This window comes from Mastigoproctus giganteus, unplaced genomic scaffold (assembly GCF_048544385.1).
Source record: "Mastigoproctus giganteus isolate SK-2022 unplaced genomic scaffold, ASM4854438v1 scaffold_16, whole genome shotgun sequence".
NCBI classification, from domain to species: Eukaryota; Metazoa; Arthropoda; class Arachnida; order Uropygi; family Thelyphonidae; genus Mastigoproctus; species Mastigoproctus giganteus.
This window is the reverse complement of record NW_028328293.1, coordinates 540716-553769: the sequence shown is the minus strand read 5'-3', so window position 1 is coordinate 553769 and position 13054 is coordinate 540716. Positions and strand designations below refer to the sequence as shown.

The 13054-nt window shown below is 38.8% G+C and overlaps 1 protein-coding gene across 1 annotated transcript in view; it reads right to left on the bottom strand.

Moving 5' to 3' along the window:
* Spx (Spliceosomal protein on the X) overlaps positions 1-13054 on the bottom strand; it is a 232782-nt gene that overhangs the window by 157657 nt on the left and 62071 nt on the right. The window lies entirely within an intron of this gene.

The following is a 13054-nucleotide window of genomic DNA, read 5'->3' as shown; positions in this document are numbered from 1 at the left end:
AAGTATTTTGACTGAATGCAAATTTAATTTCACATATTTTTTATTTGTTTATTTATTTTTACCATTTTTCTGCTAATGGACAAAATGGGTAACATATTAAATGGTAAATAAATTAAATGGTAAACTTTTCCAGATCCTGTTACAGCAACATAATGTCATTACTGTTATTAACAACCCTGCCAACCTTCGTATCATCTGTAAACTTTGACATTATAAGCTTGATATAGCTTCATCAATATCATTGATAAATATACAAGGATGTACTTCCTTTGGCTAAAAAACAATACACAAGTGAATTTAATATAATTAAAGAAAATAATATGGCCAACAGCAAAATTTCAAAATATGCAAACTATTCATCAGTTTATGTACACTTTGCATGATGCATTTTAAAACCTTTTGTCCATAAATGTGATTTCATGACACATTGAAGTTAAGCCCTTAAACACTTCAATTATTTTAAGTGTTTAAGGCCTAAAACACTTAAATTGATATGAATGGAATCTTACTGAATGTTGAATCATACCCATTTTGGAAGGGGTTGTGATTCAACCCCTTCCTTCTACTGTTAATATAAGCGTACAAGTCTTTGCTCCTGTTCTTTGCCAGAGACTTCTCATAATCTGCCTTGGCTTGCCAACCCTCCTTTCTGACTTGATTACAGACTAATTTATATATACCACAGGCTTTTGTATCACCTGCTAATTTATATGCATACCATACATTTTTTTTCTCTGCCACACGTCTAATCAGTTCATCTAACATCCATTTAGGTCTAAGATCTTAGCTGATATGAAACTAGATCTTAGTTGGTATGAAAAGCCTAGTAGCTTCTATGATTACTCCCCTGAATGCTTTCCATTTAGAATTTGCTGTTGTTAACATCCTTATTTGGTCCCACTGTATAAAATTTAAAAACAATTTGAGATTACTCTTACAAAAGCAAAAGCACTTTGCCTTAACCTTGACAGTAGTTATATTTTTTAATTAATCGCACATCAGCACACTATAATCACTGCCACCCAGATAATCTTTTGCATTAAGATGCATTAAGAACCTATAGTTCTTAATGCATAAAGAGTCGTTGCTTATAATTAGATCAAAAGTATTGCTTCCTCTTATTGCTTCTCTAACATCAGCATTAACAAGAAGCACATGATACATGAAAGCAAGCTTATACAGCATCAGCTACAAAAAAAAAAAAATAAAATAAAATAAAATAAACCCTTCCCATTTCACCGATCCATTCATCCTAAATGTTTGTTTAGTTCTGCCTTGAATTTATTTAAGCCATCAACTTCCACAACATATGGAAGTTTGTTCCAGCAATCAACTACCCCCTGGCTAAAGGCAAACTTCCGCACATATATTTGAATCTATGCCCCATCAGGTTTGTTATCTGAAGAAGAATCCCATTAGCATTGAACCTAATCAATCCATTCAAGGCCTCGATCAGATCGCCTCTCAGGTGCCTAGTCTCCAGAAGCAGCGATTTGCAGTACTTAAGCCTTTCTACATGAACACCCCTTTGTTCCCTTAACCAGTCTTGTGCCCTTCTCTGTACTCGTTCTAGCAACTCTGTATCCTTCCTGAAATGAGGCTTCCAGACCTGTACGCAGTACTCAAGGCATGGCCTAACCATTGCCTTACACAAGGGGATAATCACCTTATCCCTGCTTGAAAATTCCTGTATATCATTGACAAGACTCCATGACCTACTCTAGCAACCTATTTGCACTGCTCAGAGAACTTCATACCTGACTACACAATTACCCCAGGTCTCTTTCATTCTTCACGACCCTGAGCGTAACACCACCCAGTTGCTACATTTCTTTGGGGTTCATCATCATCATCAGCCATTTTCAATCCACTGCAGGATGAAGGCCTCTCCAGCAACTTTCCAGTTCCTTCTGTTTTGAGCACTGGACATCCATTTACTACCCACAAACTCCTGAATTTCATCTATCCATCTCCGCCTTTGTCTTCCAGGTTTTCTTCTAGCTCCTCTTGGATACCATTCTGTTATTTTCTTAGTCCATCTGTCATCATGTCTTCGAGCTATGTGTCCTGCCCAAGACCATTTTAGTTCTTTAGTTTTGATAAGAATGTCCTTTACTTGAGTTTGTTGCCTAATCCATGTGTTTCTCTTCTTATCTAACAGTCTGATTCCCCCATATGCAGTACTTTGCATTTGTCAATGTTAAACTTCAGTTTCCACTTCTCGGCCCATCTGCCCAACTTTTCCAGATCCTGTTACAGCAGCATACTGTCATTACTGTTATTAACAACCCTGCCAACCTTCGTATCATCTGTAAACTTTGACATTATAAGCTTGATATAGCTTCATCAATATCATTGATAAATATACAAAACAACAATGGGCCCAACACTGAACCCCAAGGGACATCACTAATAACATTAGTCCACATAAAGCAGTATAAACCGATTACCAGTCTCTGTCTTCTCCCACTCAACCATCCATTTATCCAATGTAGCAACTTGCCCTTAATGCCAGCCCATCCTGTAACAACCCTGCCAACCTTCACTCCAATTTGTACAGTAGTCTCCCATGTGCAACAGTATCAAAAGCTTTCCTGAAATCCAAGTATATGATATCAAAGTTATTTTTTGCATCCAATTCCTTTGTGACCACATCAAGCTATCCAATCAAACTGGTCCAGACAAGACTTCCCCTTGGCAAACCATTGCTGTGTCTGAATTATCACTGCTGTCTTGTCTAGACAATCTTGCAATGCGTCTTTAACCAGTGACTCCATTATTTTCCATGGAAGAGAAGTCAAACTAACAGGTCTGTAAATACTCGTGTCACCCTTTGTTTTCCCTTTGTGAATTGGAGATACATTTGCACATCTCCAGTGTGTGGGGACTTCTCCTGATCCAAAGATATTCTCATGATTATGGCTAAAGGTTTGCTTATGTCCTTTGCCACTACCTTCAATATAACTGGATAGAACTCATCTACCCCAGGTGCCTTTCTTATGTTCAACTTCAACAATTTCTACTCCACTTTGCTCTCCGTAATTAAAAAATCATTTAACTCCCTGTTAGAGTTTGATAAACATCTGGCCCTCTCATCCTTGAATAACTCCTCATGTGTGAATGTAGATGCAAAATACTCATTTAGTTCGGCAGCTATCTGAAAATAATTTTTTGTTTTGTTTGTTTTTTGGTTTTTTTTTTAGGAGCATTAGCAACTAAGGCCATAATGCTCCGGGGATATGCAGTGGTCATTCCCTGACCTTTCCGCATCCTCTGTATTTGGTGGTCACGGGCTCAAAACCCAGTCTAATCAAGAAGCCTGTGCTATGCACTGCTGCTCCTGCCCACCTGGCTATGGTGGTACCCTGAGAATGATTATCTACAGTCAAACCATTGATATCGAGTGGACTAATCTGATTCATCCCCTTTCTTTTAGAGTTTATAGAAGTAAAGAACTCTCTGCTGTTTTTCTTTGCATACTTTGCCAAAGATTTTTCATAATCCGCTTCCGCTTGTGTAACATCCTTTGTGACTTGATTACAGACTAGCTTGTATCTATAATAAGCTTCTATGTCGCCTGAAAATTTATGTGCATCCAATGCATTCTTTTTCTCTGTCATGAGTCTGATTAGTTCATCAGACATCCATTTGGGCCTAAACCTAGACGAGTGTTTCTAAGTTAGAACAAAAAGCCTAGTAGCTTCCAAAATTACTTCCTTGAATGCTTGCCATTTAGAATTTGCCATTGGTAGCATCATCAGTTGGTCCCACTGTATAGAACCTAAAAAATCTATGAGACTACTATAGTCGCCTTTACGAAAGCAAAAACCCTTCCCTTTACCCCTGATGGTAAATCCCACATCAGTACACTGTGATCGGTGCTACCTAGTGGTTCCTTTATCTGTAAATTCTTAATGCATGAATAATCACTGCTGATAATCAGATCAAGAATGTTACTCCCTCTTTTTGTCTCTCTAACATGCTGCTGTGAAATTAATCATCCGATAAATCCACAAAAGCCTTGCTAGTGTGTGAGTGACCAATCCACAAGTTCCAGTCTATATCTGGGAAGTTAAAATCCCCCATTATAAGACAATCTGATTTACTGGCCCACTCTACTTCTCTGTATAACTGTCCATTGTACTCATCAGTTATTAGGCCTACAACAAACTCCTACCCTCAATTTTTGCTTTCCCAGCGCTTGTTACACCAAATTGACTCAACATTGTACTGTCCATCTAGGTCAACTGGATGCACTTGTTTAGATTTTATGTTTCCTTAACTAATAGCATAACCTCTCCTCCCTTCCTATCCTTTCTGTACACATTTACTCCCCAAATTCCAATTCTGCATCCCTTATATCTGAATGGCACCAAGTCTCTGATATCCCAACAATATCCACCTTGGATATTGTTGGGATATCCAAGCACCAGCACTTCATTGTACTCATCAAAGTAAACAAATTCATCAAATTTGTTTACTATACTCCTAGCATTGGTGTACATGCAAGTATACATGCACCTGTTCTTACTCTTAGTTACTCTAACAACACATCTCATGTATTTACTTGTTTCATAACCTCCAGCAGTTCCTGAAATCCCCAGCAAATTAATTCATATGGATAACTAGAACTGTTTTCAAGACCATGATCCAATGAATCCTCCTCCTCCCTATGGACCTCTGGAAGAGGCACCCAGTCAAGGTACCTATGCTTTCGGCCACTCATCACTAACGACCCCTAAAGTTTTCATCTGAAAGGAGTCACTGGACCATTGGCAAATGGCAGAAAGTTACCTTTACCAATGAATCGTGTTTCGTAATATGCCATGTGGATGATAGCTGGAGTAAACTGCATAGAGGAATTGGTGCAATGTCCTGGTCCAATAGAAATAGGCAGATGGCAGCAGTGTTTGGTATGGGGAATATTTTCTGTGAATCTTTTAGAGCCCTAATATCTCTAGGTCAGACTCCAAATGCTAAAAACTGCATATCCACTGTGGCTGATTAGGTACATCCCTTCATGGTAAATGTCTTCCCAGTTTGCCCAGGTGTGTTCCAACAGGATAATGCACCTTGCTACATTGCCGGTATTGTCTGAGAGTGATTTTTCAAATGGAAAAGACTTCCAGGTGCTTCCTTGGCTGCTGAATTCAGTGGACATGAATCCCAGAGAACATCTCCGGGATTATATGGATTGACAGTCCATGGCATCAATCTGTAATATGGGCTATTACAGATTGATGGCATGCAATCCTGGCAACATGGTACAATATATCTCATTCAGAGGCCTTATAAAGTCCATGCCTTGCTCGGTGGCGGTTTTGGGAAAGCTCTTGTCAGGTCAATTCATATGGACACATATCTGGTGCAATGGCTGTGAGTTTGTGCAAAGGGAAGCGATTCTTCATTAACTGCTTATATGAATGGTTTATTTATATCTTGCCAACAAACAGGGGTGATCCCAGGATTTTCTAGGGGGAGAGATTAAAGCAGTTAGTGGTGGCAAAAGCAACGTTCCAGGGAATGAATCATTAAGCTGTAATCATTATGTAGCAGTAAGAAAAAAAAAAAAAAAAAAACCACATTATTTTGATCATGGGGGAGGGGGTTTATAGTCCCTTTAACCCCTACAAGGGATCAAAATGTGGTCCTTTAGTGGATATGATATCGAGGAGTTCTTCACTTAAAGCATATTCATCAAATGCACAAATTACAATAGATGTCGAAATAACAGTACTGCAAACAACGGCACACTGAAATCGGATGTATACATACAGCGCATACATCTTGCAGTGCCAAAAAAAGAAAATGGCAAGTCATGTGATTACTGTATTTGTTTATTCGTCATTTTGAAAGTGAATTCTCTACCGATATGATGGATTATACAGCTGTTTTACATTTATTTTAAATTAAAAACCCCTCATTATGGCTCCTAAAGTTAATAAACCTCATACATAGAAGAAAAGAACAACAACATGAAAGCTTAGCGACAAACTTGATATAATCGAAACTATTACATTAGGGTCACCCGGAATGTTAATTCATATACCCATGTGTATTATGTCTGTAAATTGCATGTGTTCTCTGCTCGATTTGCCTGTTTTGCTGGACGAAAAACCTTGCAATCTATGCCTGAGACCCAATAACTCAGCCAAGGAGTGAAAAAAGCCTATAAAAGTTTCTCGCGTCATCGACAGGATTTGAACCCGGGCCTTTTGTGGGGAGGACAGTGACAATACCATTGTGCTCCCCGTGCAGACTAAACTTGATATAATAAAGAAAATAGAACGTGGCGTAAACAGAAGTGTATTAATGGCAGAATATAACATTGGATCGTCAACATGTTTACATTTTTTTATGTGCAGTTAATAAAATTGCATCCTCAATCTCTCTATTTCTTATTTGGCCTCATTATTTCTGCATTAAAGACATTAAAAATAAAACTTTCTAGATAACAGAAAAATTGAAATAACAGCAGATTGAATCCCTGAAGGTGCTGTTATTTCAAAAGTCTATTATATTTATAATTTGGATTTTTCTTGTATGTTGCACAACTCCACCAAAGCAGTGATCAAATACTATGTTAAATTTCGTGAAGAAATGGACTTCAGCAGCTGTTTGTTTTTAAAAGGGCTTAATTTTACACAATGGAATTCAGATCCTTGGAGAAATTCTTGATCAATAGAAATGATACTGCAGTTCAGAGGATTTGAATTGATATACATTTGGCAGAGACAACACATCTTATCACCATGTTCTGCAAAAAGGTATTGAGCTCCTATTCCTTTTGAAAGCATTTATTTGCATCAATATAATTTATTTTCTAGTTACACAAGGAACTGCTCAAAACATCCAATTCTGAGACACAGCTGGGATTCTGAGGACAGTGTTGCAGGGATATTATTTTTATTAGCCATATGGTGCAAGGAAGCCTGCGGCTTTTGCTGCAGCAGCAAAAAAAAGTTTCCGAATTACCCTGAGAGAGAGAGAGAGAGAGAGAGAGAGAGAGAGAGAGAGAGAGAGAGAGAGAGAGAGAAATGCCATGAGTGTGATACAACAATCATACTGTAATCATACAGCACTTCAATTCAAAGTGAAGATGCACTTAGAATTAGTAGAGGCATATGCTGCAAGAAAGCAAGCTTATGCAGCATCAGCCAAAAAAACCGCTCCCATTTCACCCCTCTGTTCGTTCCAAATACCTGTCTAGCTCAGCTTTAAATTTATTTAGGCTATCAACTTCCACAACAAAAGATGGAAGTCTGTTCCACCAACCAACTACCCGCTGGCTAAAGGCAAACTTCCGCACATCTATTCTACAACTGTCTTCCCTCAATTTGAATTTATGATCTCTCAGGTGATTATTCTGAGGAAGAGAAAGAATTCCATCAGCATTGAGCATGCTCAAACCATTCAAGGCTTCCTAGTCTCCAGACACTGTAATCTGCAAAACTAAAGCCTTTCTCCGTAAGAGCAACCCTTTGTTCCATCCAATCTTGTTGCCCTTCTCTGTACTCATTCCAACAGCTCTACATCCTTCTTAAAATGAGGCCTCCAAAGCTGCATACAGTACTCAAGGTGTGGCCTGATCATTGCCTTATACAAGGGGATAATCACTTCCTTATATCTGCTAGAAAAATTCCTGTATGTCATTGGCAAGACACGATGAGCAACTCTTGCAGACCGTCTGCACTGCTCAGAAAACTTCATATCTGCCTGCACAATTACCCCCAGGTCCTTTTCATTCTCTACAATTGTCAGTGTAGTACCACAGAGTTGATACATTACTGCTTCCCATATGTAGTACTTTACATTTGTCTATGTTAAACTTCATTTGCCACCTATCAGACCATCTACTCAACTTTTATAGATCCTGTTGCAGCAGTGTACTGTCATTAGTGTCCTTAACAACCCTCCCAACCTTCGTATCGTCTGCAAACTTGGACATTAAGCTTGATATACATCATCAACAACATCATTTATAAATACAGAAAACAACAGTGGACCCAATACTGAACCCTGAGGGAATCCACTAATAACATTAGTCCACGATGAGCAGTGCCCATTGATTTACCACTCTCTATCTTCTCCACTCAACCATCCCTTTATCCATAGCAGCAATTTGCCTCCAATGCCACACTGCTCCAATTTGTGCAGCAGCCTTCCATGTGCAACAGTATCAAAAGCCTTTCCAAGATTGAAATATATGATATCAAGTTATTCCCTGCATCCAGTTCCTTTGTGACCACATCATAGTATCCAATCAAATTGGCCAGGCAAGACTTTCCCTTAACAAAACCATGCTGTGTCTGAACTATAACTGAAGTCTTGTCTAGATGATCCTGCAGTGCTTCTACCAGTGCCTGCATTAATTTTCCAGGAACAGAAGTTAAACTAACAAGTCTATAATTATTTGTGTCACCCTTTGATCCTCCTTTGTGAATTGGGGTCACATTTGCACATCTCCAGTCCATGGGTACTTCCCCTAAGTACAAGGAAGCTCTCATAATTATGGCTAAGGGTTTGCTCACTTCCTTTGCTGCCTTCTTTAATAAAACTGGATAGATCCTGTCCACCCTGGGTGCCTTTTTTATGTTTATCTTCAACAATTTCTCCTCCACTTTCCTCTCAATTATTACAAAATTATCTAGCTCGCTCAAGAGTTTAATTCACCTCTGGCATTCGCCTCCCTGAATAACTCCTCATGTGCGAATGTAGATGAAAAACACTCATTTAGTTTGTTAGCCGCCTGAGCAGGATCATCAACTATCAATATGAACTATAAATATCCAGTGGACTAATCTGATTCATCCCTTTTTTTCTAGAGTTTACATAGGTGAACTCTTTGCTATTTTTCTCTGCCTCCTTTGCCAAAGATTTCTCATAATCTGCCTTTGCCTGCCTAATCTCCTTTGTGACTTGGTTACAGACCAGCTTATATCTATCATAGGCTTCCATGTCACCCATTAATTTATATGTATCCTATGAACTTTTCACCTCTACTGCTAATGAAATGTATATACACATTTTCATAGGTAAAAGGCATTTGCCACAAAGGCAAGTAGAGTTAATTTCAACTTTTTTTTTTTTTTTTTTTTGTAAACCCCAAACACGAGAGGTATTAGAACCTATAGTACTTAGTACCGTGCTTGGGTTGGAGGTTGAGAAGACAAAAGAAGATATTTGTTGACATTGGACTTGAACTTCTGTAGACTGTAATTTTCAGGAAATACGTATGAAGGAAGGTTGTTCCAGAAAACAGCAGTTGAATGAACAAACGAGGAAGATGATAATTTGGTTCTGCGTGTTTGAAGTTGGACAGTAAATGGATGTTGGCTGGTGGCAGCACGTGTTCGGACTGTTTTGAAAGAGAGAGAGCGGGAATTATAGAAGCCAATTCAGAAGAACAGTGTCCATGGAGGTATTTGTAGAAGAGGCATGCAGCAGAAACAGTACGTCTATGAGACAGCGAGTGGAGAGACTCTGTTAGAGATGAATCATTAAGTAACCTAACTGCCGTCTTCTGAATGGAATCAAGAAGCCTGAGAGAGGCTTTGGGGGCACCACCCCAGATGTGGGAACAATATTCCACATCAGGGCGGATTTGCGATTTATACAGAGTGAGCAGCTGTTTGGAAGAAAAGTAACACCGAGAGCGAAAGAGAAAACCAAGTTTTTTAGATGCAGAGGAAGCAATATTTGGATTGTGCTTGTGCAAGAGAGATTAGAAGTCAGGGTAATCCCCAAAAGAGATATATCATTTTGCCTAGAAATCGGATATATCTCTATATAAGAGATCCCTATATCTAGCAAGATATAAGACAAGACTGAGTTTTAGAAGGGTTGAAATCAACTAAGTTGTCTTTGCCCCACTGGAGAATTACCTGAAGATTGGCATTTAAGGAATTGGTAGCAGATTTTCGAGAAGTTGAAGCTGATTGAGCAGGGCAAGGTTTCTCAAAATGGAAAGTAGAATGCAATGTGCTATCATCGGCAAAACTATGGATAGGATTTCCAGTCAATGGAAGAAAGTCGTTAATATACAAGAGGAAAAGAGTGGGGGGAAAGAACCTTGGGGGACACCGGCATTAGTGGAGAAGTTAGAAGACAGAGCCATCTACCATCACCCTCAGTGAGCGATCAGAGAGAAAACTGGATAACCAATTACTAAAAACAGTTGGCAAACCATAAGATGGAAGCTTGTTTAGAAGACCTTTATGCCAAACACGATCAAAAGCATTTGAGATGTCAAGAGCAACTACTTGTGTTTCACCGAACCTTTCCATTGAATTAGTCCATAAATGGGTAACATAAGCCAGAATATCACCAGTGGATCGATACTGATGGAATCCATACTGGCGATCGTTGATCAGACGGAAGGTTTCTAGGTAGTTTAAGAGTTGGCGGTTAATTGATTTCTCCATTACTTTAGAAAGAGTAGAAGTAATTGCAATGGGACGATAATTGGATGGGAGGGATTTGTCACCCTTTTTAGGAACAGGCTGGATATGAGCAAATTTCCAAGCAGAAGGAAAAACACCTTTGGAATAAGAAAGTGAAAAAAGGCGGCATAGAATAGGAGTAAGTTCAGGAGCACAGGTTTTGAGAACAAGTGGAGAAATACCATCGGGACCTGAAGCTTTCTTCGCATCAAGATTCATCAAAATCCTTCTGATATCCTTTTGATGGAAGACCACAGGACGCATTGAATGGAGCATGTTGGGAATGGTGGGAAGTGTTTACCAAGATCATCAATACATGAGTTGGAAGAAAAATGGGATGCTAGCAGGTCAGCTTTAGCTTTGGCTGGAGTAACAACAGAACCATCTGGTTTGGACAGAGGTGGGGGCAGAGATGGGCAAAAGTTGCGGCCAATAGCTTTGGCAAGAGACCAGAATACTCGGCTACCATTAGTGCAAGAAGCAAGTTTCTACTCTCAGCCTGTTCAAACTCTAGTTTGGACTGATTAATAACTGCTTTACAATTGTTGCGAGCTTTGGTGTAGGCATAAAATGAAATGAAGAATTAGAAACAAGCCAATTACGATATGCAACATTCTTCTCTTGGACAGCCTTAGCACATTTATTAGAAAACCAAGGTTTAGATAAAGGACGAGATTTTAAAGTGGAGTGTGGGATAAAGGATTCCATTCCTCAAGAATAATTTCACTAACACGATCTGAGCAAACGTTGACATCAGAAGTTTTGAAACAGTAATCCGACCAAGGAAAAGAAGAAAAAAATCTCGCAGGTCATCCCATTTTGCATTCTTGTAATGCCAAACAACATAAGGTTGGGAATAGCCATGAGATAAAGGCTCCATTGGTGAAGAGACAATCACCAAGTTGTGATCTGAAGTGCCTAAAGGACCTCTCACTTTGACCGTGTACTTAGAAGGGTTGTTTGTGAGAAAAAGATCAAGCACGTTTGCTGTATGATTAGGATTGTCCAGTATTCTTGTAGGTAAATGGACAATCTGTGCAAGGTGATTAGTAATTGCAAAAGCCTGAGCATTTTGACCAGCTGGGTCGGTGTGACTAGAAATCGGAAGCCAGCTGAAGTCGTGAACATTAAAATCACCAAGGAAAATTACCTCTCACTGTTAGGAAAGTTAGGAAAGAGGAAGTCAAAGAGCTTCAAGTGATTAGTGGAGTTGGGAGAACGGCAGAGACAACAGATGAATTTGACACAATGAGGTAGAGAGATTTTAAGCCAGAGAAGATCAAAGAGAGGAGATTCCAAATTGCCAAGTCTCTGACAGGGAATATCAGAAATGGACATATGCACAAGTACCACCTTTGACGCGAAAGGAATCATACAGCGAATAATTTGGGCATCTGAGATGAGCAGTAGTTGAATCAACCAATAACTGAGATTCTGTCAGAAAAAGTATAGGGGGTTTGCTAGACTGCAAGTGGAAATGGACATCGTTGAGATTAGAATTGAGACCACGTATATTTGTGAAATTAATTAGGAAGTGCTTACTCACAGTTTAGGATATTTCACAGTATATATTGTGCAATAACAGTACACAAACTGTTTACCAACAACAAAAGGATAGCCTGATGCAGGTTTTATGCAGCCCACCTGTGTACATTAGTGAAACAAACCATGTTTTGTTTGCCATTGGGACCTTTCTTCATTTTTTCAATTGGCTGTTGAAGATCACGGCTTTTAAACATTTGGAAGACTTTACATCCCCACTCAATAGTTAATTACAACAGCCACTGAACATTCAAAATATTATCCAAATGATGCCTAGCTAAAAGCTAGAGGTACCTAGCTATAGATACTAAGAGTTCTGCATTAGTCAGAATTTCAGGTCCTGGAGAATCACTTGATATTATATTTGTATGCGAATTATAGTACCTGCCTTTTATACAATGGTACATGGAAGAAATAATACTCACCTATCTCAAAATATTCATTTCGATAGCAAGATATGGGAAGAACACTATTTCCATCCTTTTTTGCTGTTGTATAAAAGTCAAGAACTGTAATTTACTTAATAGTATCAGTTAGCATTAGTAGTGGAAAATGATACAAGAAAGGAAGTTCATTACATATATACCGCACCAGTCAAAAAAAAAACAAAAAAAAAAAAAAAAAAAAAAAAAACAGCAAACACTTGCCATATCACGTGTTTATCCATTCTAATAATTTGTCTAATTCTTCCTTGAATTTATTCAAAATAACCACCTCTACAACAGCAGATGGGAGTTTGCTTCAACAACTGACCACCCACTGCATGAAGGCAAATTTTTGCACATATATATATACCTTGCAACCATCCTCAGTTTGAATTTATGCTTCCTCATGTATATAACCTGAGCAAGAGGAAGGATTCCATCAGCACTGAGTTTACTCAATCCGTTCAAAGACTTAAAACATCTCAATCAGATCACCTCACAGGTCCTTGGTCTCCATGCATAGCAGTATGCAGATCTGAAGCCTTTCCTGGTAAGAATATGCTTTTGTTCCTCACACTAATCTTGTTGTTCTTCTCTGCACCAATTACAAAAGATCAACATCTAAATGAAGCATCCAGACTTGCA